The following is a 7,224-nucleotide window of genomic DNA, read 5'->3' as shown; positions in this document are numbered from 1 at the left end:
GTGTCATTCTCTATCCAATTCTCCTGAATAGGCAATGGACAGAGTTTGGCTACCGGTCGTTTCATGAGTCCTTTGACTGTCTTCAAAGTCACCACTCTCACTAGTCCATCGGGTCCTGCATGTGTCTCCATAACCCGACCTAGAGGCCATTGATGAGAAGGGAAACGTTCGTCCCTGATGAGCATTATGCATCCAACTGTTAGATTTTCCTTGGTCTGCAGCCATTTTGGTCTCCTTTGTGATCGTGATAAATATTCCGAGTTCCATCTTCTCCAAAACTGTTGTGCATAATATTGACAATTCTTCCATCGATCAATCAGAGTAACTTTAGCCAATTCCGGAGCAGGAGGTGCTAAAGGCGCTTCACCCATCAGAAAGTGACCGGGTGTTAATACCATTAAATCGTCAGGATCATTTGATAGGGGACATAACGGTCTTGAATTTAAGCAAGACTCAATCTGTGCCAACACAGTTGCCATTTCCTCGAATGTTAAAACTTGTTCTCCGAGAGTTCTCTTCAGATGATACTTCATGGACTTCACTCCAGCCTCCCACAATCCACCAAAGTGTGGCGCTGATGGTGGGTTGAAATGCCAGTTGATTCCTTTTCTCAATAATGTTGGCGCAATATGTTTCGTAATGTACGAACAATATGCCAGTTTGTCCACTTGCAATTTTTTGTTGGCTCCAATAAAATTAGTACCGCAGTCACTATAAACGTCTGTGCATAGGCCACGTCTGCCAATGAATCGGTTAAATGCTCCTATAAACGCATCTGAGGTCAGATCTCCAACTGGTTCCAAATGAATGGCCTTTGTCACTAGACATACGAACACAGCAATATATCCCTTCTGGGATACACGTCCTCTTCCTTTGCAGGGCGAAATATTTACGGGTCCAGCGTAGTCCACTCCAACGGATGAGAATGCTCTAGAAGGGCGTACCCGTACTGCTGGTAACATTCCCATTTTCTGACCTGCAAATTGAGGCTTCATCTTGAAACATGTGATACATTTATGAATTCCAAACCGAACTGCATTGCGTCCATTAACAATCCAGAATTTCTTTCTTATAAAATTCAGCGTTAGTGAGGTTCCACCATGCAAGGTGCAAATATGACTGTAAAATATGACGAGATCTGTGAAAGGATGTTTATACGGTAATATATAAGGATATTTTTCATTTATGGGCAACAGGGAATCTCGGAGCCTGCCTCCAAGACGTAAAACACGTTCGTTCGAATCAAAATACGGATTAAGAGACAGGAGTACGCTGTCCTTCGCTATTACCCTGCCTTCCGATAGCGCCTTCCATTCAGAGTTAAAACAATCCTTCTGCACCATCCTAATCAATTCACGTAGGCCCTCTTCTAATTCCACAATTGAGAGTCCAGATCCTCTTCGTTCTGCCACAGAGGTTCGACAATTATATACGAAACGTTTTATATATGATATAATCCAGACGAGTCGTGTATACGATGAATACTTGCTGATAAATGCTACACTTGGCATTTCTTCCACTGATATCTTATGGCACGTCACCCTTTTGACTTCAGTGTCAACAACCGACAGCGAATCCTGATCAATAGCATTACAAGGCCATTCGATGTCCGATCCTTGTAGCCATGATGGCCCATGCCACCATAATTCACATGATGCCAACTTGGTTGCACTCGTGCCACGGCTTAGATAATCTGCAGGGTTATCTTTCGAGGCGACGTGTCTCCATTGCCTTTCGTCTGAGATTTCCAGGATTTTGTTTATTCGATTGGACACAAATACCTTCCAGTTGGCAGCTCCACCACGGATCCAACTGATGGTTATCATAGAATCTGACCAAAAAATAGTGTTCGAATAATTAATGTTAATTCTTAGATTCTCTTTTAGATACTTATACATTTTGGCTGCTTCAAGCGCAGCACATAACTCTGCCCTAGGTATGGTTAGTTGTTGTTTAGTTGGCGATACTCTCCCCTTTGACAATAGCAACTCTGTGTGATACTTATCCTCTCCAATTGGGAAGCGCAAGTAAGCCGTAGCTCCATATGCTCGTGACGAGGCATCGCAAAACAGGTGCAATTCAGCCACACCACCCGGTAGCCCCCATGTAACATGCCGTGGTATTCGTATAGTTACTATGTTTGGTAACTCTTTTACGAATTTCTCCCATTCTCTCTTAATAGTGTCCGGTAGTGTGCTATCCCAGCCAATTTTCTCCTTCCACAGTTGCTGCATGAGAATTTTGGCAGTAATCATTATCGGATTAAGCCATCCCATGGGATCAAACAGTCGTGCAATTGCTGATAGTATTGTCCTCTTTGTTGGTGAGCTCATTGGTGGAACGACATGCAAAGCAAAACGGAACTCATCTTCTTTGGGACTCCAGTATAGACCTAACGTGCGAATAGTATCATTACCTTCCATGTGTAACAATCCGCTTGATTCTCGATGCTCAACTGGTATGTTCTCTAATAGCTTTGTGCAATTACTCGCCCACTTCCGTAGTTCGAATGTACCACTACGAAGCATTCCAATCACTTGGTTCTTGACATCCTCCGTTTCTGCAATACTGTCGCCACCAGACAGTATGTCATCTACATACATTTGATGATTTATAACATCCACAGCCAGTGGATACTTCTCGCATTCATCCATAGCTAATTGTTTCATAACTCTCATGGCTAAATAAGGTGCGGAGCTCGTTCCAAACATCACCGTTGTGCAGGCATATTCTTCCACATAATCACTTGTGTCCGGATTCCATAGAATACGCTGGTACTGCGCGTCGTCGGGTGGAATATTAATACATCTGTACATTTTTTCAACATCCGCCATAAATACCCATTTTAGCCCTCGCCAATTGAGAATGATTCCTTGAAGATGTACGTGCAATTTTGGACCTATTGCTAGAATCTCATTAAGCGATTTTCCATTACTCGTCTTGCTCGATCCATCGAAGACAACTCGTACCTTCGTAGTTGATGACGATTCCTTTATGACTGGGTGATGCGGTAGGTAGCAATGATCGACTCCCCCAATGCAGGATTGCCCGTCTTACTAGCCCGTGACGTTACACGTTCCATTTGACCCAGCTCCAGATACTCATTTATCGTGCCAACATAAGCGTTCTTCAAACTCGCATCGTTACGCAACCGTCTGTCCAGAGAATGTAATCGTTTTAACGCGCTCTTATATGATTCTCCAATTACCATTGATTCGTCCAAGTATGTTAGAAAAGGAAGACGAACAACATATTTCCCAGACGGCATTCGGCTATGTGTCTTAACGAAGAAATCTTCGCACCAGTTATCCTCTACTGAAACCCCACGTGGCTCCTCGTTGAATTGTTCTAGCTCCCAAAACTTACATAACAATTGTTCAAGTATCTCATCAGCTTCCTTCCTTCGTACCGTTATGGTGTAGGACGATCTCCTACCAGCTTCTTGATTCGTTTTTCCTGATACAATATATCCCAAATGCGTATTTTGCGCCAGAGGCATACCACGTATTCCTCGATGCACTTCTCCCAACATCAGCTCATCGTAGACGTCATTTCCCAACAAAATATCAACTCCTTGTGGACTGAAGAAGTTAGGGTCGGCCAACGGTAAGCCCTTCAGATGAGTCCACTCTTCAAACGGCAGTCGTTTGATTGGCATGCGCTTACTCACTAGAGGTATTACTGACGCGAGCAGCTTGTATTTCGCATGTGGGTTGTAGATTGATCTTATGACTAGCTCCACCTCTGCTGCCGCATCTGTAATTTTTGTATCTGCTAATCCAGTAATCGTGATGTGAGCCTGTTTGCGTCGTAAACGTAGCTGCTGAGCTGCATTCTCTGAAATGAACGAAACTTGTGAACCTTGATCCAAAAACGCTCTAAACTGTAAGGGATAGCCTTCTATCGACTCTACCCACACCATTGCTGTTGGTAATAAAACCTCGTCTTTGTGCCTTACCGCAGTTTCTGTTGTACTCTTTCCAATTAAAGCATTCGCAGATGCTGTTGGGATAACTCCCTTCCTTAGTGTGCCAAGCGGCCTCTCGCATCCTGATTTGTCTACATGGAGTAGTGTATGATGCCGTCCTTGACATTTTTCACAATTTACCGCACTGTCACATGCATCTATTCGGTGATTTGGTCTAAGGCATCGAAAACACAGTCGATGCCTCACTACACACGCCTTTCGTTCCGATAGCCTCATCTCCTGGAATATCCTGCATACTCCGATAAGGTGTGCATCCCCTTGACACACAATGCATAGGTCTGTCTCTCGAGTAACAAATGAAGCCTTTGTGTAGTTCTGGTTAGCTCGTAACCCATGTACACCTGGCTTTGCATTCCGATGTCTATCCCGTGATAGAGTTCCCTCGATATTACCTGCTGACGCCGTAATCATTGTTCTGTACTGTGTTTCAAGATACTGACTGAGCTCCTCAAAGCTCGGCAGATTCTGCGTTGAAGATATTGACCGCTCCCAATCCACTCTTAATTGATTCGGTAATCTCTTCATCATGTAGTACACTAAAATTTCAGACTGTTGTCGTACATCCACACCAGTCTTCTCCAATGAATTCACACATGAGCGGGAAGTTTGCACAAATCTTCTCAAACTTTCCGCATCTCCATATTTTATTGGTAATTGCTGATCGAACACATCCATGTAATGTAAGAATAACACTCGTTTGTTATCATACAAATTTATCAACATTCTCCAAGCCACTTCATAGTTCGCCGCTATTAGCGTTAGATGTTCAATATCCTTAGCTGCGTCTCCAACCAACGAATCCTTCAAATAATGAAAACGATGTAAGTCCGTCAGCTTGTCGCAGTGGTGTACTCTTGTTAAAAACACCTCTTTAAACGCCGGCCACTCAATAAATTTCCCGCTGAAGGTAGGCAGTTTAACTGTTGGGAGTTTCACTTCCTCCAAACATGGTCCCATTTGTTCATGCACCGTCTGATGCAAACAAGACTCATCAAATGCAGTCGACGCCGGGATTCTCCGATCCTTATGTCTCTGCAACTCATTTCGAATCTCAGCTACTCCCATTATGTAGGTTTCTTCGAAACAGTCTCTGATGTCTTTGTCAAAATATCTGCCCTTTATTTCCGCATTATCTCGTTCTTGAATCAGTTGGTGATGATTGCGCTGAAAATCTGCGTGAAGGTGGGCAATCGAGTCCAATCTGGCTTCCAGATGACTCTCGGAATGTCCCGACTCCTCCGATTTATACCGCGCCAATGACTTCTCCAGCGAAGTGAGCAATGTGATTTGCTCCGTAGCCAACGGTAACAGTTTTTCAGCCATAATGAACACCTACCCAAACACATCAACGTTAAATTGTACTCACCCGAATCAGTCTATCCACTGGCAATCACACTCTAAATCCAATCGCCAAGATCATTCCTCCCGGGTTTCGGCACCAAAAATATGTTGGCTAACGGCTGCGCCCTTGCGGAGCCCCAAACTGCTCGTCTTATATGATGCGGCCTTCGGATGATTTCCACCGAGGCGGCTTCGAGGCACTTGCGATTGGCAAGAAATGAGATGACCAGGTTGACTTCAATCGGTTGCTTTATTTTCTTAACCTAAAACTATAGTACAATTGTCGGCGGGCACAGAAGGTGCAACCGCATCGACCGAGATTAATTTCAAGAGTAAAAATCACGTGCAGCAAATCACGCTGTCTTTTACAAAATTCAAAGTTCTGGAAATTTCCATAGAAGAAATAAGAAAGAAAAGAATTGAAGTAACGGATCTCCAAGTTTGTCACTTCAAAGTAACTTGTGCTGTTCTTGGTCTCTCTCTCTCTTCGTTCGTTTTCTCTTTTTAGCAAAGAGAGTCTGGCTTCAGTTGCAGCTTAAACACTGTGTCTTAGGAATTTGCATTTATCTACCTGGACCTTCATATTTGCTTTGAACAAGGTAGAAAATACTAGAGCTAGATGTCTGAAATGCTCTTCCTCAGATTTACTGAATATTATTATATCATCAATGTAGACATAGCAAATTTTTCCAATCAGGTCTCTCAAGATGTCATCGAGAGCTCTTTGGAATATTGATGGGGAATTTTTTAGACCGAAAATGCCGTTTTTTCAATATCAGATTCCTTAAGGGAAATCTGATGAAATCCGCTCTTTAGATCAAGAACAGAGAAATACTTATTGTTGCCCAACTGCGCAACCATTTCTCCGATTTCGGGGATACGATACTTATCCGAAACTGTAACTGCATTGAGCTTTCTGTAATCAATGACCATCCTATATTTCTTATTCCCAAGGCTGTCGCTCTTTTTAGGGACTATCCATACAGGGGAATTATAGGGCGACCGTGAGGGTCGTATTATACCATCTCGTAGTAATTCTTGTAGCTGGTCTTCTACTACTTCTTTGAGAGAAGCTGGGTACGGATAATGTTTGGTGTAGACTGGAGTGTCTGTTGTCGTTCGGATTTCTCCTTGGACATTAGTAGCATAAGTCAACTTCTTATTTGGGTCTGCGAAAAGCGATTCGTACTCCTCTTGGAGTGCGTTTAACCCTAGTTTCTGCTGATTGGTGAGCTCCTCTGATTCGATCGTATGGACCTGATGAGCTCGCATCTGCTTTACTTTAACAACGTGAGAGTTGTTGACAAATAATAGATCTTTCCCTATATCAATAATGGCGTTTAATTCTCTTAGTGTGTCATTACCTAGAATCCCATGGAACGGATTCAAATTAGGTAATAAGAAGAAAGTTATGGGTTTGTTGGGTTCGTTAAATAAACCCAAATGGATATGGCTGGTGATTAGAATGCTACCACTTACGGTGTTCGCGTAAAACTTGTGTTCATTTGTTTTGACGTTTTTGGCTATTTCTGGTTGGACATAGTTTTTGTTGGAGCCGGTATCTATTAAGAAATTGTATGCGGTTCCGTCTTTGTCCCGGACAACAAAGTACGGCAAAGAGGAACACTTTAACCTAAAAAATTAACGGTGTCCTCAATTTGTGGCTGTTGAGGTTCCTGTGATTGTGATTTGGTTTCCTCTTTATTCTGCGGGACTAACTCTGAGTTGTCCCCTTGTGAGGTAAAATATTCCTCCTGCTGTTGATATTCACGAACCTCAGAATATGGGACTAATTCGTAAAGATCTTCTTGGCCTTGGTAAGCAGACTGATAATCGGACATATCGGAGTAATGCTCTTCTTGAGGCGGTATGGTGATATCTTGTTCACCTGACAT

Source organism: Drosophila tropicalis, unplaced genomic scaffold, assembly GCF_018151085.1.
Source record: "Drosophila tropicalis isolate 14030-0801.00 unplaced genomic scaffold, ASM1815108v1 contig_980, whole genome shotgun sequence".
Lineage (NCBI taxonomy): Eukaryota > Metazoa > Arthropoda > Insecta > Diptera > Drosophilidae > Drosophila > Drosophila tropicalis.
The sequence above is the reverse complement of the archived record's forward strand: the minus strand, read 5'-3'. Positions refer to the sequence as shown.